A 14789-nucleotide genomic window follows, 5' to 3' on the forward strand; every position below is an offset into this window, starting at 1 on the left:
ACTACTTGGGGTGCAGCTGTAGTCTCTGAACTGGTTCCTTTCTCTATCTTCCACAGTGCAGCCTGCGTGACTTTCTTATCATCACTCCCCTGTTTGGAATACTTCAATGGCTCCCTTCTGCCCTAGGGATAAAGTCCAAACTCATCAGCGTTGCTTCATGAGGCTATTTATCCTCTAGTTGCAGCTGACCCCTCTAGCCCTACTGTTTCCTAACTCCCCTGGAACTGTGTACTGCATTTAGACTCATATGCCATGACATCATCTTCTTCCTGCTTACTACAGACACTGAAAGCTGCTCCTGGAACCTCTCCCCCGACCTCTCTACTCATCCTTCACTTCCTCTGGAGGCCTTCCCTCCTCTCCCCAGTTTCCATACGATACCCTTCCCAAGTGCTGTCATAACACCCTTACTGCCCTGATCAGTATCTCACTGGTTGGTGATTTTGTTCCTTGTTTGACATTATGTTTAACACAAAGTAAGTGCCCAGCAAATATCTGTTAAATAAATACATGATTTGTAAATAAACAATCCTTAGGGAAACTCTTCTCAGGATATTAACTCTGACAGCAGTCTCTGTTGAATGCCAGCCCTCAGTGCTTGGAAGGAGGTAGGAGCAGATTAATAAACAGCAGGTTTCACTACCTCTCATCCTTAAGAATCTTTGGAAAAAGACTACCACTGGTAGAGAGCCCTAAATACCTGCAAATCCACTTTCCCTGGGTAGCTGTTGGCCAATGGCTGAAAGGTGTGGGTATGTGAACTCTCAAGCTCGTTGGCCTCAAGAGCAGACAACTCTGATACAACTTTCACCCTGGAGCTTCCCTGTGGGAGCAGGCTGAAGCTAGGAATGTGCCTGAGATGGCAGCCCAGCTGTGCTTCCTCCCTTTTCTGTCTTGTTTCCCTCTCCCTTAGCTATCTTCCCTGGGAGCACTTCCTGAATGAATCCCTTGCACACACGTTTGCACCTCAGGGTCTGTTTCTATGGAACCTGACCTCAGACAGCAGTGCAAGATTGATGGAAAGGTCCATTCAGTGCTTGACTGGGTTCCTGAGAAAGGTTAGAGCATTTCTCAGAAACCTTTGAAAAAATGGAAGTGATTCTCATTTGTGTGGGATGAAGTCAGTGTAAACGTGCTTTGAGTTAGGAAAATGGATGAGATAATCCCTCAAGGAATTAATGTCGAAATTCACGGAATCAGACAGATGGCTCCCAGGGGAGCTGGCTGGCCTCTTCAGCATTAACATTCTTAGCTCTGTAAAAGGGGACTAAAACTACCCACAAATCAAGTCATGCAGGACAACTTATTTATGAAAAGCTCTGTGCCCCTGAGCAAAGCCATTCACCTACCAGCATTCTTCCTGCAGGCCTGCTGGTTGCATTTTTGGAATTCTAGGGGTCTGGGTTCGTGATCACACAGGCATCGGTCCTGGTCTTCAGTTTTATTGTTCTCTGAGGCAACACAATGGACAGTCCTCTTCTGAAAGCCACCTCCACAGGATGCAGTGCACTGGAAGAGAGGGGCACAGGGAGAGAGTCAGAATTCTCCCCCAGGATCACCAGGGGAACTCCAGCATAACTGCTTTAACCCCACGGTTGTCAAATAGGGGCAAGCCTCAATTATCACAAGGCTTTTTGAAGGAGTCATAGAATAAAGGCACTAATAATTTGGAGATGTGAATTTAGGAAGAGTTTATATTATAGATTGTGTGAACTGAATTCAGCTTAATTTACAATTGGGTTCTCTGAAGAATGTGGACAGAGGTTGAACTGCAAGCAAAATAGAAAAAAATTTCATATCTGGACTCTGGTGCCTCAGCAATCCAGTTTCTCTGAACTGGTTTTGATTTGGGGCTGGGAGTCAGATGTGAGGAGAGGGGACAGAGCTACGAGGAAAGCTGAGGGAGGATCAAAAGGGAAGAGGGAGAGGAAAAAGCAAGGTGGAATGGAGAGGGAATTTGGAATGGACCTAGCGGTACCATGTGTGGCCTCAAGCCACCTAACAGACAAGATTCATGTGATGTCATGATGTGGCTGCCTGGAAGCAGAAGGGAGATTCTCTGGCCTGGGAAACCATCCTGGGGATGTAAGAAAATGTGTCTGAATTTATTATATATACATACGCTCTTTAAAAAAATTGTTTATTGTGGTAAAATATATAAAACATAAAATTTGCTGTTTTAACCATTTTTTCACAGTACAGTTCAGTGCCTTAAATACATTCACATTGTTCTGTAATCATTACCACCATCCGTCTCTAGGAGTTTTTCATCTCTCCAAACTGAAACTCTGTACCCCCAACCTACCCTGCCCCAGTCCCTGGCAACCACCATTCTATTTTTTGTCTACTTGACTATTTGAGGTACCTCATAAAAGTAGAATCATACAATATTTGTCCTTTTGTGACTTGCTTCTTTCAATTAGCATAATGTCTCCAGGTTTCCTCCATGTTATAGCATGTGTCAGAATTTCCTCTTTAAGGTGGGATAATATTCCATTGTATGTAGGTACCACATTTTCTTTATCCTTTCATCTGTTGATGGACATTGGGTTGCTTCCACCTTATGGCTATAGTGACCCACATATACTCTTATGGTTTACATTCTATTTCATGTTTTACTACTTTTTGCCTCATCTGTCTTATATAATCAAAATCTCCCAGAGGGCAGAAACCAGTTCCTCTTCCTTTGTTCTGCACGGTAAGTAGGTGAGTGCTAAACACAGCCTGACCATACAGTAAATACCCATTGATTGGCCAAAAAAGACAGCTGCATGGTAAATTCTGGAAAAATCTCCAGGCCCTAAATATCCCATTTGCCATTTGAAATATTATTGGTCAACAAGATTACTAGGCTTAAAAAAATACCCACACTGGATACCACTGAAACTCAGAATACTGTTACCAAACCCTGTTTCCCATAAAACTCCAATGTGGGATAAGAGGAGAAACATCAAATTCTTCTTAACATCCACTACTTTATTTTACTCTACTCTTCATAAAGCCTAGAGCAAGGCGATCAGCATGGAACTTTATGTCTGTTTTATAACGTCAGAGATTACTCTCATTAAACCTAAAGGTAATTTTATTCAGTGAATTCACATCAAATTTTCCATGGATATGGACAAGAGAAAAGTAAGAAAATAGCTACTCAACTGATCCTGAGTAAATAAAAGTGTGCAACAGAGGACAGAGGGAAGAACAAGTGAAGTTAATCAAGCCAGGATATGATAAAGGGTACTGGAGGTACTGGACCAGAATTCAGGAGACTTGGGCTTTTTCACTCACTACACATTGTCCTGGATCTCATTCAACCTCTCGTTTTCTTCCTCTGTTAAACGAGGTTGTTACAGGCAAGAATATACAATGGAGAAAAGACAGCCTCTTCAATAAGTGGTGCTGGGAAAACTGGACAGTTACATATAAAAGAATGAAATTAGAATACTCCATAACACCTTGCACAAAAACTCGAAATAGATTGAAGACTTAGATGTAAGACTGGATACTATAAAACTCTTAGAGGAAAACATGGGCAGAACACACTTTGACATAAATCCCTGCAAAATCTTTGTGTATCTACCTCCTAGAGTAATGAAGATAAAGACAAAAATAAACAAATGGTACCTAATCAAACTTAAAAGCTTTTGCACAGCAAAGGAAACCATACACAAAAGACAACACACAGAATGGGAAAAAATAATTTGCAAACAATGCAACTGACAAGGGATTAATCTCCAAAATATACAAACAGCTCATGCAGCTCAATATCAAAACAACAAACAACCCCAAGCAAAAAATGGGCAGAAGATCTAAATAGACATTTCTTCAACAAAGACATACAGATGGCCCCAAAAACACATGAAAAGATGCTCAACATCACTAATTATTAGAGAAATGCAAATCAAAACTACAGTGAGGTATCACCTCATACCAGTCAGAATGGCCATGATCAAAAAATCTATAAACAATAAATGCTGGAGAGGGTGTGGAGAAAAGGGAACTCTCCTGCACTATTGGTGGGAATGTAAATTGATATGGCCACTATGGAGAACAGTATGGAGGTTCCTTAAAAAACTAAAAATAGAACTACCATATGACCCAGCAATCCCACTACTGGGCATATACCCTGAGAAAACCATAATTCAAACAGACACATGAACCCCAGTGTTCACTGCAGCACTATTTACAATATCCAGGACATGGAAGCAACCTAAATGTCCATCAACAGACGAATGGATAAAGAAGATGTGGTACATATATATGATGGAATATTACTCAGTCATAAAAAGGAACGAAATTGGGTCATTTGTAGAGACATGGTTGGACCTAGAGACTGTCATACACAGTGAATTAAATCAGAAAGAGAAAAAAATATTAATGCATATATGTGGAATCTAGAAAAATGGTACAAACTAGTTTGCAAGGCAGAAATAGACACACAGATGTAGAGAACAAACATACGGACACCAAGGGGGGAAAGGGCAGGTGGGGACAACTGGGAGATTGACATATATACACTAATATGTATAAAATAGATAACTAATGAGAACCTGCTGTATAGCACAGGGAACTCCACTTGCTGTGCAGTAGAAACTAACACAACACTGTAAAACAGCTATGCCCCCAATTAAAAAAAAAAGATAAAAAAAAAGATATGGTACATATATACAATGGAATATTACTAAGCCATAAAAATAATGAAATAATGCCACATGGATGGACCTAGAGATTATCATACTAAGTGAAGTAAGTCAGAAAGAGAAAGACAAATATCATGATATCACATGTGGAATCTAAAAAAGTGATACAAATGAACTTATTTACAAAACAGAAACAGACTCACAGACTTTGAAAACAAAATTATGGTTACCAAAGGGGAAAGGTTGGGGGGAGGGATAAATTAGGAGCTTGGGAGTAACATATACACGCTACTATATATAAAATAGATAGTCAACAAGGACCCACAGGGAACTGTACCCAATATTCTGTAATAACCTATATGGGAAAATAATCTGAAAAAGAATGGATATATGTGTATGTATAAATGAATCACTTTGCTGGACACTGGACACACAACATTGTAAATCAATTATACTCCAATATAAAATAAAAATTAAATTAAAAATACAAAACAACAAACAAACAAACAAACAACATGGAAGAGCTAATTCCAAGCCAAGCACAAAAATAAGCAGAGAGGTCACTGCCTGTGCATTTATTAGCTAATTTAAATACCTTGTGATGGAGAAGATGCATGAATTTGTGTTGTATTAAATTAGAGGATTAAGCAGGAAGCATGGTTACTGATTTGGGTTTTGTTAATTGTGGTAATGCTGTGAGTTTGGGGTTTTAGAGACAAGGTAACTCTCTTAATGCTCAGTTCCACTTCTTTGTATCCAATAAAAATAAGGGATCTTTGTGCAGAACTGAGCACCCAAAATAGGGATGGGGCTTAGTTGGGGCTTAGCTCTAAGCTAAGATTGCTGAGTAACCGAATTGTTTGCACCCTACACTGAACTCTGCACTATGCTCTTTCAGTCCTGGATGCTTCTCTTCAGCTTAAACTGGCCTGTTTGGAAAGGGTGATTCCCAGGGCTCAGCAGATGATCAGCAAAGACTCTCTGTGAGAAGCTATAAGATAGACACATGAAGACTGGACTCTGTTAGTGCTATCACTCAACCAACATAGATCAAACGAAGAAACCATTTGATGATTTAAAACTGGTACAAACTAATGCACGCATCTCAATTGAATAATTTTCTTTTTTTAAAAAAAATTTATTTATTTAGTTTTGGCTGCATTGGGTCTTTGCTGCGCGCGGGCTTTCTCTAGTTGCGGTGAGCATGGGCTACTCTTTGCTGCAGTGCGCGTGGTTCCCATTGCGGTGGCTTCTCTTGTTGTGGAGCATGGGCTCTAGGCATGCTCTAGGCATGCAGGCTTCAGTAGTTGTGGCGCACGGGCCCAGTAGTTGTGGCTCGTGGGCTGTAGAGTGCAGGCTCAGTAGTTGTGTTGCACAGGCTTAGTGGCTCCGTGGCATGTGGGTTCTTCCCGGACCAGGGCTCGAACCCGTGTCCCTGCATTGGCAGGCAGATTCTTAACCACTGTGCCACCAGGGAAGTCCTTTAATAATTTTCTTGCACTTACTATTAACATATGTCAGGCACTGTAAGTACATAGGCAATATCCTTGAGTTCAATTCTTGGAACAACCATGTAAAATAAAATTTGTTTTCGGGTGTTGTAGAATCAGATATTCCTCTCCTCTGACTTTTTTCCTTTTTTCATAGCATTTAATGAAGGTCATGGAGACACATGTCCTTCAGTTTTGGAAAATTTTTCTTGTATTAATTCTTTGATAATTTCCTCACTTCTTGTTCCCTCTCCATCCTCCCTTTTTTTTATTAGTTTTTTTAAAATTTTAGTTTATTTTTTTATACAGCAGGTTCTTATTAGTCATCAATTTTATACACATCCGTGTATACATGTCAATCCCATCCATCCTCCCTTTCTGAAATCTTATTATTTTGATGTTGTGCCTGCTGGCCTGATCCTCTAATTTCCTTATCTTTTATCTCATTTTGTCTTTGTCCTCATTTTCTTGAGAGATTTCTTCACATTATTTTCACAGTCTCATGTTTGAATTTTCACTTTTGCTATTCTAAAAATTTCTAAATTCTCCTTATATTCTCCTTATATGCTTTTTATATAACTTTAATAAGAAGCTAGCTCATGGATATAGTCTCTTATTTCCCTAAAGAGACTAATTATATATATTTTATGAGGAGTTCTTTCATTTCTTTCATGGTCTCTATTCCTTGGAGTTCCTTTTGTTCTGTTCATTCTGTTATTTTGTTCTTGGTGTGATAGGTTTTCTCAAATGTCCAGAAATCCTACGCTATCTATGTATATTTAAGATGACGCACCAATGAGCTGACTGGGTGTTCCATGGGTGGCAGTTGTTGAGACATGGCTTTATATAAGGTGAGCAGGAAGAGGTCTCTTATGTAGTTTTTTCCTCTTGAGGCTAAGCTGGTCCCCTGCCTTTGTGGAGCTCAGTAGGGGAGGGGGATATCACACTATTTACTGTATTTTCATCACTTAATCACTGGTGAGACAATTAATCCTTTTGCCCTGATCAACTATGCCTGATTCCAAGGTATCAGAGAGAAGACCTCCAGGCTATGGTTGGGATGTAGGAAAATTTCTAAAGATCCAACTGCTTCTCTTACAAACTTTCAACCAACTCCCATTTTCCTTTACCCTCACCTCTGCCTTCAGATGTACCTGGAAATCTCTGCTATAGACAGTTTTTAGCTTTCTCTGACATGCTACTAAGTCAATTGTAAGTTTGGGTATCTACTTTTTTTTTTAGAAAATAAAAACTTTATTTTTTCAGGTTTATAAGAAGTTTCCATTACATATAACATTATGGTCAAGGACTCTACAGCCACAAATGCCCGCAGTCACATAAATATATCCAATCAATGCCTTTTCCTGCTAAATGAGGCATCTGATGTCCAGAGGGTCATGTTTCGAGTAGAAGTAGTCCTTAATGGGATGGCTCCCATCAGTGCATTAGGAACTAGCCAAGTAACCTTGTCTGCTCGAGCTGTCTGACTCAGAGGACAGGAACGGACAGATGGCCTGCTGATCAGAGATGGGACAGAACTAGACTTTCTCTCGTGGTTTAAGATATTTCAAAATCTCAGAATTCAGATTTGGCTTCTACAGCATATTTGGGGGAGTTCCAACTTTTGGATGAAAAAGGAAACCAATGTAGTGGTAAGAAATAGAAGACCGCTTAAGAGGGGTCCTAACTGCTCCCTTCCTGCAGGAGTGAGGAGAGGAAGGTCCCAAGCTCACCGGCCCTTGGCTTAGACCATCGCTCTCCCAGGAAGAGGGAGAGAGTGGCTCCGCCCCTCGACTCCTCTCTCCCATGGTTCAGTGGCACTGACACCCATTCAAAGTAGTGAACATCTAGAAGTTCCATATGCTGCAGCTGGAGTTTGCCAATCAGATTCTGCTTGGAGCTTTAATGTGAACAAGTTTGTGTAAACAGCAAACAAGCCGTGGCACAAGTCTCCTGGGACACTAGCTTTGTTCCCCCAACCTGCAGAGCAGAAGACAGGAATACCCCAAACCAAATAAAAGCCCAAATAGGCATCTAAATCTGGAGCAGACATTCATTCTTCTGGACACCACCAGCTGCCCCAGGGTGATGCTAAGGCACAGTCAGTTTTACATTAGAAAGTAAAGCCACCTCTTAAACCCAGGACACAGCTGGCTACCTACTTCTATCTTCCAAAAGTGTACTGACCCCATCACTTTGCTGTTGTCTCCTGTCCTCTTCTCTTTCTTTGTGGGTTTGTGCCACTTTTAGCTGTTTTTTTTTCTTCTTCTTCTGGCTGTTTAATGGAGTTTGGGGAACAGAGGCAAATGTATATATTCGATCCATCCATATGTCTTACTTGAACTCTGGTAACTTCTCTTTTTCTCTTAATAATAGGTAATGAGGTCAAGGACAATCCTAAAGGCTGGCTTGGTAGGTGGAGCCACCTCCATTGCCCCCTATTCTTTGATATGCACACCTGATGAATTAGTAGTACATGGCTCTTCCAAGGAAACTTTAACTCATCTCCACCTCCAAGAGACTGCTACTTCTACCTCCCTCTAAGGAAATTCTGTACTTCTGCTGTTGGAAATTTTTACATCTCAGAAATACAGGTCTACCTCATTCTTAAAAGGGTAGTACTATAAGAAATTAATAAATTAACCAGTTCCTCCATCAGTGGGCATTTAGATAATTTTCAGGAATTACTATTATAACAAGGTGGCAATGAACATTCTTTATAGTCATCTAGGATTACATCTGGTGGTACATCTGTGTTAAATTATTAAAGGTAGAATTACTGGGTCAGATACTTTATGGATTTTAAGTTTCTCACTGATTTTAATGCTTTCTATTCTAACTTTATACAGGTGATTATAACCAAAGAAATGCACTGGAATCTGGCTAAAGAACAACAACACAAAACTTCACGATTCACAACCTCAGTGTTACCTAACACTGACATTACCTAAATGTCAAAATGAGGAGCAGCCTGCATTCTTACAGGAAAATGGGAATGTTTTTGACAATTTCCTCTTCTCAGTGTGTACCCTAAGAGCTTATGTTTCACACATCATTACTACTATCATATTTACTGGGATATCATCATCATTCTTGCCAGAAGGAAAACTGCATTATCCAAATTTCCTTTACAATGAATGAGAAGGTACTAGAGCCTTGGGGAGTTGACAGTCACACTTAAAAATGTTTATCTGTAGTTTTTAATCTATAGGATTTTGTTCCCCTGAATGGGCCCAAATTTATAGCATTCTCATGACGGTTCAAAGTATATCAAATTTTCTTTTCTGATGGTCACATTTGATTTGATTAGTGATGCTTATAATTGTTACACAGGGCTCCAGGGTATTTATGAAAAGCCTAATCCTGAAACACATCTTTATCTGTTGAGGACAGTCTTTTCAGGTTGTGAAATCAAAGATGGATGAGGAAAATTGGTTTTAGAAATAACTGAACCTCCAATAAATAGGAAATAAAGTATATTTCCAAGGGAGATATTTTAAGATACCTAAATATAAATTAAATTTTCTTCATATGAAAAATAATACAACTGTATGACATTGTTTTCTGTTGTTCACATGACCCATGAGGGTAGGGTGAAAACTGGTCCTGGACCTGGCAGACAGCTTAGTAGAATGTATAACCAGAAGCTTGCCCAGACACCAGAATCTCCTTTGCCAATTCATCGTGAATCAGCATTAGATGCCAATTAATATAGGGCATTCATAGAAAATACTATGGGTTCTGTCTAAGGGAATGGTTGATGTCATTCTTCATTGTCTACTAGGCATTTTTTAAGCTATAAAAATAGTAAAATATGTATTTTTATTTGTTGCAGGCTAACTGATTAATGTACAATGTTCCTTTAGCAATAACAAGTCATCTTGTTCTTCCTGGATTTGAGTGGGAAGAGACCAATACAACCTTGAGTTGGATGCACCAGCAGAAGCCTTTTTTAAGAGTACATGCCACAGGACTTTCCTGGTGGTGCAGTGGTTAAGAATCCGTCTGCTAATGCAGGGGACAGGGGTTCGAGCCCTGGTCCGGGAAGATCTCACATGCTGCAGAGCAACTAAGCCCGTGCGCCACAACTATTGAGTCTGCGCTCTAGAGCCCATGAGCCACAACTACTGAGCCCGTGTGCCACAGCTACTGAAGCCTGCGCACCTAGAGCCTGTGCTCCACAAGAGAAGCCACCACAATGAGAAGCCCACGCACCACAATGAAGAGTAGCCCCCTCTAGCGGCAACTAGAGAAAGCCCGCACGCAGCAACAAAGACCCAACGCAGCCAAAAGTAAATTAAAAAAAAAAAAAAAAAAAGTACCTGCCAGCATTCAAATTGATCATGGCTATGCAGGTATAACTACACAACTATAACAATGACAATTGCTAAGAACATAGCAACCTAAAAATATCTTGGGATTATGTTTGGTAAAATACTGCATTAGCCTCTGTTATAATTATAACCATCAAAATATACTTACACAAGAACAAGTTACTTAAAAAAATATTAATAGTTGAGGGGTTAGTATATCAGATCCTCTTGGCTCACCTGTCTCCCAGATGTTGGCCTTTGATGGGCCCCAGCTGAGATGGCAACCAGCTTCATGGAAGCACAACTCATTGGCCTGCACTTCATGCATGCCCTTGCTGTGTGCCTCTTACCCTGACAATGGATTTTCTTGTTGCCAATGAGATGTGAGACACAGTGGGACCTGCCCACACATAAATAACCCAGGACAATGGGGGGTGCTACCCATCTAAGGGGAGACTTTTTACACAATCCTGGGAGATAGGAGCCGGTAGATAATCTCCTCTCTTCCTGCCTCTGGACAAACTGCTCCAAGACACAGTAGTTCAAACAGCTTTTAAAAGACCTTCTTTCGAGAGCAGGCAATCAGTTGCTCTTGACACCAAGCGGTGGTCAGTTAGGAAAAATGGTCAGCCTGGTAATGCCCCATCTCATACTTGATTCTCCTCCTTCCCTACCTCCTTCCTCTTTTCTATCATTCCTGATTCCCTGACATTGTATTTCCTTATGAAGTATTAGATTTTGCCTCAGCTTTATTTTCTAGAGAACCTAGGATACAATAAGTCAGAATGATGGAAGAATCTGTCTGTGGAAGAATTTTTTTATTTTCAGTGTCACTGATAGTCTTATTTCTACAATAAACTTTGTAAGAATCATAAATCTTTCTCTCATTTACAATTTAACTATTTCATTTGTCCTTCCATCAAACATGCTGGCCATCTAGCAAACTGATAATCTGCAGGTTGACAAGAGACCTGAAATTCACTAAATCATGCTAAGCCTCAAGCTTCAGGGCACATGCAACTCCTATTTGCTCTGCAAAAAGCCAGAGGATCCAAGATGTTAGGACCCCAAATCACTTCTCCTTAGGCTTTGTGCCTTTGGGCTAGTTTTCGGTATTTGATCTTTTCTCTTTCTCTTCTGAACTCAGGATAGTTAACACTGACCACTATGTCAGCCATGGGTCAAGTTTTAGCAGACTTAGACGTATTAGAGAGCAGAAAAGTAAAATACAGAACTGAAATATAGAGAAACACACTTTAAATCAATGTATACATTGAACATTTACAGGGATTATATATGACTTTTAAAATCAAAAGGAAACAAATGCTATTTTAAAAAAATAAACGAAAGAGATTATAACTGACTCTTACCAGGTCCCAGTTCCCAGTGGCCCAGTGACAGCAAGGGTGCCCATTGCAGGGTGCAATGGATGTGGGCCTTTTTGTCCAGTCACACAGGCCTCCTGGACAAGTCACTCCTCTCTTCTGAATTCCACCTCCACATGACCTGGAACACTGGTCCACAACAGGGACAAAGTCAGGTAAAAATCACATGGTGTCATTTTCAGAGATAAAGGGTAGGGACGTGTCTTTTTTCACTGTATCTTCAGTGCCTGACACTGCACCTGGCAGATGTGAATATTCAGTAGATGCTGAATAAATGTTTACTTTATTTAGAAAAAATACTTGACAGTTCATCTCTAGTTCCACACCCTGTATGTCAACCCATTCCCCCCTAATTATTTAGTAAGAGGGTTCTTTTTTCCTTTTTCAGTTTGGAAATAAAAAAATGAATGTTTCAGGTAAGTCTGGAACAAGAATTTTTTTTCTATGACATATTATTAAGTTACAAAGATATACATGTATATAGTATAAAATATAACCTATCTTTAGAGCAGAAATTCCCATGATTACTGAACAAATATTCATGATTACTGAATATTTCAGGTGGGGATTAAAAAATCAGTTTGGTAATCACTGGTTCAGCATTACTTGAGATAAGGCCTAGCTTATTGCAGTACATCACAAAGTTGGTAGCAAGAGTTAGGCCCAGCTATATTAACTCCAAATCTAGGTAGCTTCGTCTAATCACCAAAACATGTTCCTAGTGTCTGTCTGAATTCACAATCATGTGTATTTAGATGTTTTTCATCAAAGTATGCTAGAATAAAGAATTTAGATTGCCAAAACAGCTATTATTAATTTTTAAATAAAGAACTCAAGACAGAAAAACTCAATAGAATTATGTTTTCTTTAAATGCTTTTACTATTATTTTTGCTGTGCACACTGTTATTAAGAATATGAGTATCTCTATTGGAATCTGGAACATTTGTGCCAGGTTCCTTACAGTGACCACTCTGTCATTTCAAATGACAAAGGTGAAACAAGCCCCAGGACTCAGCCCTTCCACCAGCAGGTAAGCTCCAGACCCGGACCCCACAGGGCCCACTGCCACCCGCACTGGAACCTTGCCCCAACCACCAGTGGGCCAAAAGTAGCTCCAAGATCACCAGGCCATGCAGCTAGCCATGTTATAAGCTGGCCCTTCCCATCAGCATGCCAGCAGCCACCAGATGAGGCAGGGCCTAGGAATCAACCAGATCAGGAAAAAGCCCACCTACCAGAGCTCCTACAGTAGTTGGTCCCACCACAATAGAAGGGCCCATGCAGCCCACATAGGGGGCACCCCTAGAGCACACAGCTCTAGTGACCAGAGGTGAGTGTGCTCTTGCCCCACTGGACATATCGTACATAAGGCCACTTCTGTAAGATTGGGAAATGTAACCAACCTACCTAATACATAGAAATAAACACAGAGAATTAGGCAAAATGAGGAGTCAGAGGAATATGTTCCACATTAAGGAACAAAACAAAATCTCAGAAAAAGAACTAAATGAAGTGAAGGTAAGCAAATCTACCTCATAAAGAGTTCAAGAGTAAAGATCATAAAAATGCTCAACAAACTCAGGAGAAGAATTAATGAATAAGGTGAGAATTTCAACAAAGAGTTAGAAAATATAAAGAAGGACAAGGCAGAGGTAAAGAATACAATAACTGAGATATAAAGTACATTAGAAAGGATCAACAGTAGATTAGATGATACAGAGGAACATAGCAGCGAACTGGAAGAGGAGTGGAAATCACCCAAGCTGAACAGAAAAAGGAAAGAATTTTTAAATATGAGGATAGTTTAAGAGACCTCTGAGAAATGCAAATCAAAACTACAATGAGGTATCACCTCACACTAGTCAGAATGACCATCATCAAAAAATCTACAAACAGTAAAGGCTTGAGAGGATGTGGAGAAAAGGGAACCCTCTTGCACTGTTGGTGGGAATGTAAATTGATACAAGCACTATGGAGAACAGTATGGAGGTTCTTTAAAAAACTAAAAATCGAACTATCATACGACCCAGCAATCCCACTACTGGGCATATACCCTGAGAAAACCATAATTCAAAGAGTCATGTACCACAATGTTCCTTGCAGCTCTCTTTACAATAGCCAAGATATGGAAGCAACCTAAGTGTCCATCGACAGATGAATGGATAAAGAAGATGTGGCACATATACACAATGGAATATTACTCAGCCATAAAAAGAAACGAAATTGAGTTACTTGTAGTGAGGTGGATGGACCTAGAGCCTGTCATACAGAGTGAAGTAAGTCAGAAAGAGAAAAACAAATACCATATGCTAACACATATATATGGAATCTAAATTTTAAAAAAAAGGTTCTAAAGAACCTAGGGGCAGGACAGGAATAAAGATGCAGACATAGAGAATGGACTTGAGGACATGTGGAGGGAGAAGGGTAAGTTGGGACGATGTGAGAGAGTGGCATGGACTTATAAATACTACTAAATGTAAAATAGATAACTAGTAGGAAGCAGCTGCATAGCACAGGGAGATCAGCTTGGTGCTTTGTGACCACCAAGAGGGGTGGGATAGGAAGGGTGGGAGGGAGAAGCAAGAGGGAGGAGATATGGGGATATATGTATATGTATAGTTGATTCATTTTGTTATAAGGCAGAAACTAACACACCATTGTAAAGCAATTATACTCCAATAAAGAAGTTAAATAAAAAAAGAAAATTACAGGGCTTCCCTGGTGGCGCGGTGGTTGAGAGTCCGCCTGCCGATGCAGGGGACGTGGGTTCGTGCCCCAGTCCAGGAGGATCTCACATGCTGCGGAGCGGCTGGGCCCGTGAGCCATGGCCGCTGGGCCTGCGCGTCTGGAGCCTGTGCTCCGCAGTGGGAGGGGCCACAGCAGTGAGAAGCCCACGTACCACAAAAAAAAAAAAAAAAAAAAAGAAAATTACCGACCAATATCACTGATCAACATAGATG

This window comes from Delphinapterus leucas, chromosome 3, assembly GCF_059928025.1.
Source record: "Delphinapterus leucas isolate spDelLeu-1000000601 "Yukka" chromosome 3, BTC_Dleu_Yukka2, whole genome shotgun sequence".
Taxonomy (NCBI): domain Eukaryota; kingdom Metazoa; phylum Chordata; class Mammalia; order Artiodactyla; family Monodontidae; genus Delphinapterus; species Delphinapterus leucas.